At 40.0% G+C, this 12,792-nt stretch overlaps 1 non-coding gene across 1 annotated transcript; it reads left to right on the plus strand.

The window, feature by feature from the left end:
* Positions 1–12,685: 12,685 nt before the first annotated feature.
* LOC147925420 (small nucleolar RNA R71) lies at positions 12,686–12,792 on the plus strand. The gene has a single exon (XR_015585501.1). It is a non-coding gene; the product is annotated as a small nucleolar RNA R71 (small nucleolar RNA).

Here is a 12,792-nt window from a genome sequence, read left to right on the forward strand (position 1 = left end):
ATCCCTACCTCAAATTTCCCGCGTTGAGGGTTTTCTCCTCAGGTATGTGTTTCAAGTTGTGGTGTACACTATTTGGCGTGAACGTAATGGCATACGCCATGGTGTTTCGCCACATTCTACTACATATTTGGTCAGATGGATTGATAGGCAAGTTCGGGATCAGCTCCTGGCGATTGGTCGTTTGGGGGATCGCCGGTACGATGAGTCGTTTCAAGTGTGGCTACTCTCTGTTTCAATTTTTTAGTTTCATTTATAAACTCTCAGCCTTCGCTGCGCTAGTTGTATCACTGTATTTTTTCTTTTGAATATAATTTAACATTTAATTCAAAAAAAAGAGAAGAAGTTGCATATCTAAAACAGTGTTTAAACAGTCCACTTTATACTGATACAAGTTATGCCGGTCTTTTTTCTTGGTCTTCTTGAATCAATAAATTCTTCCTTCATTATGAGTATTCCAATGTCATTTTGCTCACAAAACGAACTAACTTTAGCCATAAAAGCATCCCATCCATCATCTCCAAGATTTTGTAACAGTTTATTAGTAGAAATAGCATCCCTTCCATCATCTCCAATAAAATAGCATTCAAGATATCTTGGTCTTTCCTTTTTAAAGCCTTTGATAAGTTATCAGTGAAACCCATAACAAGCAACATCAACTGCAGATAGAAAACAAAATCAGAGGTGTAAAAATACTTGAGAATACCATATGCTTGTTGTCTTTTGCTGGAGTTTATGCCTTCATCTTGGATATACTTGAGAACTTTAACTACAGAACACTACAAGAAAACAGGTGATTAGTGACTATATGTAGCGACTACAAATGTAGTCGCCAAAAATAACGACCACATAGTGACCTAATACAAGACTCGGTGGTGAGACTCGTATGGGGATAGATATGGCGGCTTCACAAGCTGGCGGTCGCTTCTCTCTTGTGAAGAAATGATGGTCGAAGATGGAGATCTGACCCGTTGGCGGTCGCTTCTCTCGTGTGGGATCAAATGAGGGGTGTGATGGCGGAATGAAGTGCACCACATAGTTGTGATAAGACTCTGATACAGCACAAGCTCTATGCCTTGATGACTCGCTCAAAAAGACATAAGAACAAACGTTTACTAAGTAAAGGAATCCACCTAACTTAGATACACAAAAACAAAGCCTAAGCTTCAAAGTGAGAAAACTCTCTCTTTTATTTTCCAAAAATCTTCTATATTTTTACAATGAAACAAATGAGCCTTTTTATAGCTCTCACATTGTATAATATACATTAATTACAAATATGTCTAAATTAATTACAAATCAATCACCATAATGGAGAAATCATAATCAATGGTGATGATGAGCAATAAATGGTGGATCTAGGATTTCTAGCAAGATATATGCCTTAGCAATCAATATTTCCTTGTTTGGCTCGTCAGACAGTAGTTCAGGAAGTCCATCAGAAAATCTTTCTTGAAGTAGTTCAGCTACTCGTTCAGCATATGTGATGACCGCATCATGACCACTTTGTGACTATGTTGCGACTACAGTTATTTTGTCGCTACTCAGTCACTACGGTACCGACCAAAGCGGATAGTCGTAACATAGTCTTTAAATTAGTGACTATTGTGTGACACATTCGAGGAGTCATCAGATAGTCGTAAAGTGGTCGTAACATAGCGACTACGATACCAACCACAGCTGATAGACGTATATTTGGTGACTACTCTACGACTCATACGGAGAGTCATTAAATAGTCATCTCGTAGTCACCAAATAGTCGTAAAAGACAGTTTAAAAAAAACATGTTTTCTTGTGATGAAATGCATGAAGTATGGCTTTTAGAGAGAGATAGTGCATGGACCTTGGGTTATAGTTTTCCATATCTTATATTTTTATAAAAAAATATAGTTTTCCATATCTTATATTTTTATCAAAACTTAACCCAAAATCTTTGTTAAATAATATTCAGTTTGTTAAATAATATTAAGTTTGTTAAATAATATTATTTGATGAAATGCATGAAGTATGGCTTTGAGAGAGAGATAGTGCATGGACCTTGGGTTATAGTTTTCCATATCTTATATTTTTATAAAAAATTATAGTTTTCCATATCTTATATTTTTATCAAAACTTAACCCACAATCTTTGTTAAATAATATTCTGTTTGTTAAATAATATTAAGTTTGTTAAATAATATTATGTATGTTTCAGTATTTTCATCAAAATCAATTATATTTGTAATTTGTAATTTAAATTTATTTTCACTAAGTTTAATTTTACCAAAATAATAAATTAAATTTTCTACCCTATTCTCGAAACCCACTAAGCCCAAAATTATAAATTAAATTTCCTACCCAAATTTTCCTAAACTAAGCCCATTAAGCCCACTAAACACTACCTTAATCTCGAAACCCTCTCCGCCTCTCTCACAGACCAAACCCTAATTCGCAAACTCGATTCTTCCTCTCAGTTTCTCTCAAACTCTCTTGATCAATCCAAACTCGAAACCCAAACTCTCTATCAATCAGTAACAAGATGCCAAATCGAGGAAAAAAGAGGAAGGTTGCTCCTAACGTTGCTCAGAGACTGAGAGGGGCAACACCAAATCAACGGCCTAACACTCTCCCCAGTCAGTACAACTTCACGTCGGCGGTCCAAGATCCTCCTCCTCTGTAGACGCCTGAAGTACAAGTCGCCGGTTCGCAACGACAATCATCAGCAGCCTAGATCCGGAGCTATCCTCCGCTGCAACAACTTTTTCAGAACTCATTTACTCACCCACCTCCACCCGAACAACACCGGACTCCTTCAGAAGAAGTCCACTTCAATCCACAGACTCATGCCAATCTTCCGGATATCGCCCTGCTTTCTCCAGTTCGACCCTCTCCAACTCGATCGCATCCATCACATCCATCGTCTCAAGGGAACAACTTCGATGAAGAATCGTCTCCGGTGTTGGTTCCAGACAGGGATAAGTTCACCATCGTCCTCTCTCCCACACCCATACCGAACACCCAATGGTATGATTTTTCCTCTTCACATGTTTCGTAATGGTGTTTTGTGATTGTTAGAAAAGAGTTTGGTGAGTTTTGTAATGGTGTTTTTGGTGTTGGCTTATACGAATAGCAATGTTGTTTTATTATTGTGGTGTTAGCTTATACGAATAGCAATGGTGTTTTTTGATTGTTGTAAGAGAGTTTGGTGGGTTTTGTAATGGTGTTTTATGATTGTTATAAGAGAGTTTGGTGGGTTTTGTAATGGTGTTTTATGATTGTGGTGTTGGCTTATACGAGTAGAAATGGTGTTTTATGATTGTGGTGTTGGCTTATACGAATAGCAATGGTGTTTTGTAATCCAATAGAAACTGATGCCTCATCTATTGATCTCATTTCTTTTGGTTTGTCTATTATTTGCTTTTTAACCTACTTACTTGTTTTATTGGTTCATGTGTATGGAGGTTTACTCGTGATAAAGGATCAAAACTTGTTCAGAAGATTACTAAAATTCTTCTAAACAAATTCGATGGTCTCTTCTACAGCTTGACATGTGTGCCGCGGGAAAAACAAGAGAGATACATCCTTGAGTTCGCGGTAAGGATTTATGTCACATAGCCTTCATACATAGCTTTACATGACTTCTTTTCACTCACAATAGCTCTTTTTTTTTCTAGAAAACCTACACCTGGGATCCTTTGATAATCAGGACTGTTCAAGCTTATTTTGAGCAAATCTGTCAAAAGCGGATCAAAGACATGGTTAGCACTGTGTGGACTAGTCGAGTTCAACCAAACTGGATTGGAAACACTCTCTGTATTACGGTGGAGGATTATTGGGACACCGAAGAAGCACAACAAAAGAGTAAAACCTACTCTGGTTCCCGTATGTCTGACCATAACGGCCTAGGTCCTCATGTCCACCTCTCAGGGCCAAAGTCGTATCGACAGCTTCAGGACGAAATGGTTAAGTAGCTGTTAACTTTGCCACTTTCAATTCTTACAGCTGTTATTTTTTTTTAGTTAATCTCTGTTTCTTTGCTAACATTGCAAGTTGATTAATTGGGAAGAAAAGTCCGACTTGGTGAGGTTTTTATCAAGGCACATACAAAGCCTGATGGTACATATGTTGATCGGAAGGCAGAGAAGATTGCAGAAACATATGAGAAGACTGTTCAAGAGAGGTTGTCTCGGCTCGAGGCATAGTCTTTTGCTGTGTCAGATGGAGAATCACGGCCACGGGACCTCACAACAGAAGAATATACAGAAATTTTTCTTGAGGTTAATTTTTTTAAAAACCAATACACATTTATAGTCTTGGAGTTTAATTTTCATCCTCTAATCTTAACTTTTCTCTTGTTTTCAAGTCCATTGAGAAGGATTCAAGAGGAACACCTTATGGAGTTGGTAGCCTCTGAAACTGACTTTCTTTCTGGTGTGGTGAAAGAAAGATGTATGGAATGATGATGTATGGAATGAATAGAAGTCAGGGTGTTTCAATTCCCCTTATGCAGTTGCAGTATAAGAGGTGTCAATCTGATCTGAGTGATTGTGAACAATTAAGATGTGCATATGAGTCTAAGTTAAGCCAATTGTAAAGATTGTTTGTCACTAACAATCCTAAAATGAGATATGAAATGCAGAAAGTAAAAACAACTAGAACAAGATACTAAATGCAAACAGAACAGACAAATTAAAGCTATAATGAAACTAGAACAGAGATAGAAACTATGCTAATGAACTAATGCAAGACAAGTAATGAACAGGAAACTACGTGAATGCAATGGAAATGAAACAGGAATGAAACAAGACAATCACAAATCAAAAACACAAGTTCTGGGGATGAACTCGAGCAGCACTCGACCGAGTGTAGGTCGAGTACGTGGTCGAGCTAGACTTGAACGTGAAAACAGAGCAACACAAGAAAAACAGAGCAATGCTAAAACTAATCAAACAACAAGCAAGCAATGATATTTAGACTAGGATTTCAATAAACAAAGAAGGCCTTGAGGAGGGATTCATGGGCTGAGCTAATCATTGTGGTTATCTAACTTGGTCAACAAATCTCAAGCAAACATTGAGCTGATCTCTAGACATACTATTCTAAGACATGTTTAATCCATTCTCATGGCAAGAAACAATCAAACCTATGCATTTCTAGACTTGTTCTCACAAAGAAAAAAATCTACACAAGCAGGCATTAAGCAATACATCTCAAACCAAACAAGACTTCTAATCTCTTAGCAAGCCTAATGGTAAGCTCTAGATCTAGCCTTATCTATGCTCCTTAGACATTGGTGTGATGCTAAGATGCTTGAAATCAAACCCTACCTTCTCAGATATAGGATCAGCATTAAGATCATCTAGCCTAGAAGAGATCTACAACAATCAAGCTTGACCAAATCAAACAAACCACAAGATCAACCCAGCCTAACCCATCCTCAAGGTCCTAAACAAACTACTCACAAGAACACATGGTGAAATATGTCAAAAACCCAGAAAATAATGAAACTTGCATCATTGGAAAGATGAAACAGAGATCTACAATATTGATGAAGGAATAAAACTCGAAATCTTAATACTTTGAAAGTTATGAAACAAACAAAATATAAGAATCTAGTCTTTCTCTCTCAAACAAGTACAAAATCTAAAATAAAAGAAAAGTGCGAAAGGAATAAAATCTAAAAAAGGTAAAAACTAGGTTTTAGACTCTCTAAAAAGCTGGACTCTTTGGTGGCTGCGGGTACAAGGGCTTTATATAGCAGATGAGGTGGAAGCCCTAAAAATACAAAAAGTCAAAGTAGTCAACGGCTCGGTCAACTCGACCAGTGCTCAGTCGAGTGGCTGGTCGAGCTGGCTTCTCTCGTGCGTTCTCCACTCGGTCGAGTCCTCCTCAGCACACGGTCGAGTGGTGGTCGAGTGGTGCGGTCGAGTTGGACTCCGGACCTTGATTCTACAGCCTTAACTCTCTTGTTTTCTCCTTAGGATTGCTTCACTTCTCCTCAGCATTGCTTCCATGCTCCTTAAGCTCCAAAATCACCTGTTTATGCATGAAAATATGCAAATGCAATGCAACTATACTCTAATGCATGATTAGTCCTAAAGCTACACAATAATGGCCTAAATGGATAGCAAAAGATGCAAAAGTTGTGAATAAACTAAGGGAAAACAAGGTAAAATATATGAACATCAACACCCCCAAACTTAGTCTTTGCTTGCCCTCAAGCAAATAATCAAGACAAAAGGAGGTAGGTGAGGTTTGAAAGTGGGATCTCAGCTCCTAAAGCTTGCAAATAGACTATCTAGAATCAATGTCCAAGTTACTAGTACTATGATGCAAGTTGAATGAGCTATACTTAAAGACTTTAGACAAGCATATCACAACCTTCACTGATTTGAGCCTTAGACATCCACATGCATTCAAATCAACCATTTCCTTTAACATTCATTAATCAAGAACATGAATCAATTCTATGCAATGCTTAAACTCATTTGGCTTGGCAGTAAAAGGTTTAGAGACAATGATGGTCTCTTTTTAGAGTAGGGCTTATCAATATCAAGGTTCTCTCATAAAAAATGGATTGAGCTTTAGAAGAATGCTAAAGGTAAGAACACTTAGACACATACAAGAACAAAACCTTGTCTACCCAAAGGCACCCAAAGTGTTTATCCTATCAATCTAAACCCAATTGGTCCTAGTGCTACCCTTTAACTTCTTTTCTTCTTTTTCACCCTTTTCTCTTTTGGTTTTAAAGTCTTAGGAGAGGTTTCTTATTTGATCTTTCTAGTGGAATGGGGGATTCTTACTTATTTGCTATGGTTCTCTTTTCTTCTTATTCTTAAGACATATAAGCATTTTGCTAGACTTCTCTTTTCTTTCTTTCTTTTCTTTAACTAGAACCATCTTTAAACAACCTTATTCTTCCCATTCTTTCACTAGACTTTAAATTTTCTTAAACACATTCCCCTCCTAAAGACTCTCACCTTTTCTTTCTCTTTTTCCTCTTTTCTTTTCATAATAGCCAAGTCCCAAACCCAACAAGTGAACCACCTAGTCCTATCTAGTTTGAAAAATGCAAACTAGAACTACACAAGGCTTTACTCTTGTCAGTTCATACCTAACACTTTCTACCAAGCTCAATCCCAAAAATAGGCCTCACACACACAAGAATAAACATGGTTTGAAAGAAGGTTTGGTTTAGGGGTAGGGGAACTGATTCTTAATGAGGAAATCAGCTACTTGGATCAACAAGAGTGGTAAAAAGGAAGAAGATGATCCAAATATGTATGTGGTATCCATGAGTTTAAAGCATTGCACACATTGATAATTGAAAGTCAATATTAGGTTCTTATAAATAGGAAATGGTTTCAAATCTCAACATGCTTCAATTTAGACCAAATGCAATGTAGGAATTCAAGGTTTGGTTCAATCTTATTCTAACCACTCAACTAGCATCAAAGTACTATTAACTTGGGCATTGATCCTAGTCTAGTGAATAAACAAGCTAATAAGGGAATACTCATCATAGATCCCTAATGCAAGTACTATACAATCCTTCATGAAACATGCTAAACAAGATCCTAATGTGCAGTGCAAACTACATGAACACTCTTTTTTTTATAAAGATTTTTGCAAAAAATTTCAAATTTTTAGGGTTTTTCTATGCCTTAGATGCTATGCAAGTATTAACATGATTATGCTAAAAATTTGAAATAAGAATCACAAAACACAATGTCAAATGCTATCTCAAACCCTCCCCCAAACTTAAATAACACAGTCCCTGTGTGAAAGAAATTTGATTGAGGATTCAAGATGAAAAACAAAAAACAAAACACAATGTCAAATGCAATGATATCTACAAGGGAAGGTGATAGTGGTACCTTAGGGATTGTGGAAGTAGTTGTCCACATCCATCTGCATGCTGTCATAGGAGTAGTTGGGGTCTTGTTGGTGACTTGGAGGTGGAGATTGGGGCAGCTTGACGATGGGGATCGACCGGGACTCGGTCGAGTACGTGCTCGAGTGGGGGGGTCGAGCTGGACCACGAGTGTCAAAATGTTGACCTTGCTGCTGGTAGAAGTGCTGGTAGAGTGCTGGATCCATGAAGTACTGGGGTGGGATGGGAGGGTAACCTTGATATCCTGGATAAGCAGATGGAGGTGGGAAACCATAGGGTGATCTGGGCTGGAACTCGGCCGAGTGCATTGGGGGTGCTCGGTCGAGTGGATGCTCGAGTGACCCGGTCGAGTACCTTGAAAAGGGTTGTTCTCGGGTACTTGAGCTCCTCTTCCTCTGATTTGGCTCATACATTGAAGCCCTAGCTGGTTCCACAGGGTTTGCAACTCTAGAAAGTGCTCTAGTTGAGCTACTCCTCCTCAAAGGGCTTGATGGTGTAGGTGAAGAATTCCCACTCTTCAACTCAGCAATCTCCTTCTTTAAGCCCTTGATGGACTTAGCCATGTTGGTCACCTTCTTCTTCAACTTATCAAACCTCTTCCCATGCCATTTATTCCATTTTTGCAGAAGGGTTAATCTCTTGGTAGCCTCCCTCACTCCTCTACTATCTCTTGGATTGAGCTCATAATCCTCAAAGTAAAATTGCTCCTCCCCATCAGCCATTTGCACATCTCCAGCTTCATCAACTCTAAGTTGAACTATCCCATCAAACAAATGCTCCTCAACTGGCCAAAAGTCAATGTTGGCTCCTTCTTGAATGGTGGTGAGCTCTTGGTTAGACAAAATCAGTTGCTTTTTCCCAAGTGTTGGAAGTTCAAAGTTGAAAATGTGATTCCCTTGATGCATCTCCTTGGCTAGGATGAGAGTAGAGGTGAGCTAGCTAGAGTCAATCCATCTTGGTGAAACCCTTTCTCCTCTAAGTGGAACCTTAGCAGCTTGAAGGATTGGAGTAATGATGCCTCCAATGGTTAGTGCTCCTCTTGATCCTTTATTCTCCAACTTGCCTACCCAACTTCTCAAGTAAATCATGTGATCAATGAGCACCATTGCTAAGTCAGTCTCCACAGTGCTCCCAAGAATGATGGTGCCATTTCTTGCTTGGAAGATGACTCCATTGAGAGCCAAATCAATCATCTTTAGCTCCCCCTCATTAATATTCCCAGTTTCCTTCCTAGCAAAGAAGGTGTTGGCAAGAGCTTTGTGGAAGTACCTTAGGACTGGGCTCCTTATCCTTGAACTCTTGGAATTGGAGGATGAGTAGTATTTGTTGTCCCCAATGGTTTCCCACACAGCATAGAGCTCTTCTCTTGGAATCATCAAACTCCTATTGCTCCCAACCTCAAAACCAAACATATTGGCTATCTTCTTCATTGAAAGTTCATACCTTTTCCCCTTGATTGTGAAAGCAATGTGACCAGCTCCAAACTCAGCATCCTTCCTTGAATATGTATGCAGCTTGACTGTGGCTAGAAACTCACAACTCTCTTCTTTGTAGCCCTCCATGCAAAACCCCATAAACTTGGTTAGGTTGCTCTCCTCAAAGAGATACTCCACATCTTCACCAATGGCTAGCTTCTCCATGGTTTCCTTGTGTGGATATCTAGTCCCTAAGAACTCCATTCTCATGAAAGCATCATAGAGTTGCCTCTTTGACAACCCAAAGGACTCAGCTTCTCCATCATCCTCTATCTCTTCTTTTTCACTTTCTTCCTCACTCTCATTCTCACTCTCCTCTTGTTCAACCTCAACTGCTGGCCTCTTCCCTTTGGCCTTGTGTCTCCTCATGAACTCATTGAGAGTTGACTCCCTTTCCTCCTCACTTTCAGTCCTCTCAGGATCTTCCTCAACTCTCTCTCTCCTTGGACGTGGCATCTGGCTCGACCGGCTGCTCGAACCACCACTCGGTCGAGTGCATGATCGAGTGGGGCGTCGAGTGGCCCTTCCAGCTTCTCCTCTTGATTCAAGGCTAGCATCATGACGTTCCATGGAGGTTGCAGCGGTTTGTTGAGACTTCCTAGTGATTCTTGAAGACATTTTTCAAATAGAACTGAAGGGAATAGACTCAAAGCTCAAAGTTAATAGGTTAGTGAACCAAAACTTGAAAGAACTAAGCTTGAGCAAAAGATAAGCTATGAGAGAGACTTTAAAACTTGAATTCAATGGTTTTGAGCAAATGAGAGAATGTGAGAGGTATAATTTCGTGCAAAGTCTATATAAAGAAGCTAAGGGGACAAAGAGACAAGGGTGGAGCGTCCATACCATTCAAATTTGAAATGAGAATCTTTGACCTGTTTTTGCTGCCACTCGACCCCACACTCGACTGTACACGGTCGAGCACCTTGACCAAACTTTGAAATTTCAAAATTTTTCTTCTTGTTCTTCCCTCCACTTGATCGTTCTAGCGATTTGAAGATCAAATGGGCCTCAATTCCTTTCCAGCTCGGTCGAGTACCTCTCGTGGGTAGGTCGAGTGGGCTTGCGAGTCTCCTTCTCCAAGTCTAATTCCCTCCTTATCCAACTACATTCTCACCTAAAGGCCTGTCCAACACAAACAAAAAAGAAAACACATCAAAACTACAAGGAAAATAAACCATATTTACAAAGGATACCTTAGGGACTTCCTCCCTAGTGAGCTTGTTTAAAGTCACTAAGCTTGACTTTGGTGTCCTTTTTAGACTTGGTTTAGATACCAAGGAGGTGATGAAATCCTCCCTGGAACCTCTTGATCACTGTGAAGTTGATCCTTGATCACCTCACCCTTAACACACAAACCATGTTTCTTCTTGATTTTGAGCCTTGGTCTTGCCTTCCTTAAGGACCTCTTGTTCAGCTTAACTTGAAGATCCTCAACCATACTAGTCAACTCTTGAACTGACCTCTTAAGCTTTTCCACAGAATCATCTTGAAAGGAGAGCTTAGCCTTTGGAGTTGCTTCACCACTTGAACCTTCTTGACCTCCTTTGTCCTTGATAGTAAAAGGTTAATCATCAATGGTAGGAAGGTTGGTTGGGTTATAGATGTTAAACTTCATGGCTATATCTTCAGCAATGTTCCAGGTCACAAGACCCTCTTTGACATCAATAACTGCTCCAACAGTGGCTAGGAATGGCCTTCCAAGAATGATTGGATCTTCAGGTTCCTTGTCCATCTCCAACACCACAAAATCAGTGTGAACCCTTGCCTTCCCTATCTTGACTGGGACATTCTCCAACCTTCCAACTATCTCCTTGTTTGACCCATCAGCTAAACATATATGAAGGTTGGTGGACTTGAAATCAGTTCTCCCAAGCTTTTGTGCTATGGAGTATGGCATCACACTTGTTGAAGCTCCCAAATCACAAAGGCATTGGTTGTAGTGAAGATAGCTAAGTGTGCAAGGCAGATAGAATGGACCTGGATCCTTAAGCTTGATTGGAATGATAACTCCTCCAAGGTCCTCAAGATCCTTCTCATCGTGAGCTTCAGCCTTCTTCTTTGACAAATCAAGCAAAAAGTCTTTGTAGAGAGGATATGGATCATACTGTTCCAAGGCAGGTCCTCTCTCTTCTTCTTGGTAAGCAATGGTGATCTCTTGTATGGCCAACACTTCCTCAACCACAGCTTCTTCCTTTAAAACCCTCTCTTCTTCTTGTTGCTTAGCCATCATCTCCTTTCTCTCAATGATTTCCCTAAGCTCCTTAATCTTTTGTGCCTTGAAACGTCCTGGGAATGGAAGAGGTGGCTTGTAAGCAGGAGGAATGTACTTAGCAGGCTTGACAGCTTCTGAGTCTGCAGCTCGATCGACCACTCGAGCATGCACTCGGTCGAGTGGCTGTTCGAGTACCTGGTCGAGTGCAATAACGGACTCCAGTTGCTTTGCACAAACGTCACTTGGGGCTTCAGTAACTAATGAATTCTCCCAAACTTGGACTTCACTGTCCTCAGTGACTTCCTCATCAGAGATATGAATGGCTTTTGCAGTGAACTCCCTTGGATTTTGAACAGTTTTTCCAGGGAGTTGGTTGGGTTTAGGAGCTGAAGTAGAGGCAATGTTGCTCTCCATATACTTCATTCTGGAGTTTAGACCTTCAAACTTGATGTTCAGATCATTGTACTGTGATGTGAGTCTTTGATTCAACTCAGCAAACTGCTTAGCTTCCTCAATCTTGCCTTGTGTTTGCCCAATCAACAATTGTTGCATCATTGCTCTTAAGTCTTGTTCCTGGCCTTGGTTAGTCTGAAACCCTGGTGGGGGACACAATTGGGGCTGGAACACTTGGTGTTGTTGCTTGGGGATGTAGTTTTGTTGCTGTTGAGGTTGAGGAGGTGGATAGACCTGGTCTCGAGGGTTGGCCACATTGGTGCTCCTATAAGAGAGATTGTTGTTCTTGAAACCTCCTTGGTTGTAGCCTTTGAATCCTCCCTGGTTTTGCATGTAGCACAACTCAGCAAATTCAGGCTCCCCCTTTTGAACTGGAGCTTCCTCTTCACCAATGAAGTGAATGGACTTGGATTGGCTGAGGAGGATCTTGTCAAGCTTCTCATTGACCATCTTCAAATCCTTCTTATACTTGTCCTCTTGATCAGTTGAGGAGCTCCTTATGGTCCTATCATAGTCCTCATTATAATTGCCATCAGATTGAGCAAGATTCTCAACTAATTCCCATCCTTCTTCCACATTCTTGTTGAGGAAATTGTCATTAGAGGCTGTGTCAAGAAGCATTCTTATCCTGGGAAGCACTCTTCTATACAAGGTGCTTAGAAGTGACTCATTGCTGAAGCCATGGTGAGGACACTGAGTTTGGAATCCTTTAAACCTCTCCCAAGCTTCACAAAAGCTTTCATTATTCCTTTGAGCAAACCCAGAAATTTCATTCCTCAACTT

Source organism: Camelina sativa, chromosome 16 (genome assembly GCF_030686135.1).
Source record: "Camelina sativa cultivar CO46 ecotype springtype chromosome 16, ASM3068613v1".
NCBI classification, from domain to species: domain Eukaryota; kingdom Viridiplantae; phylum Streptophyta; class Magnoliopsida; order Brassicales; family Brassicaceae; genus Camelina; species Camelina sativa.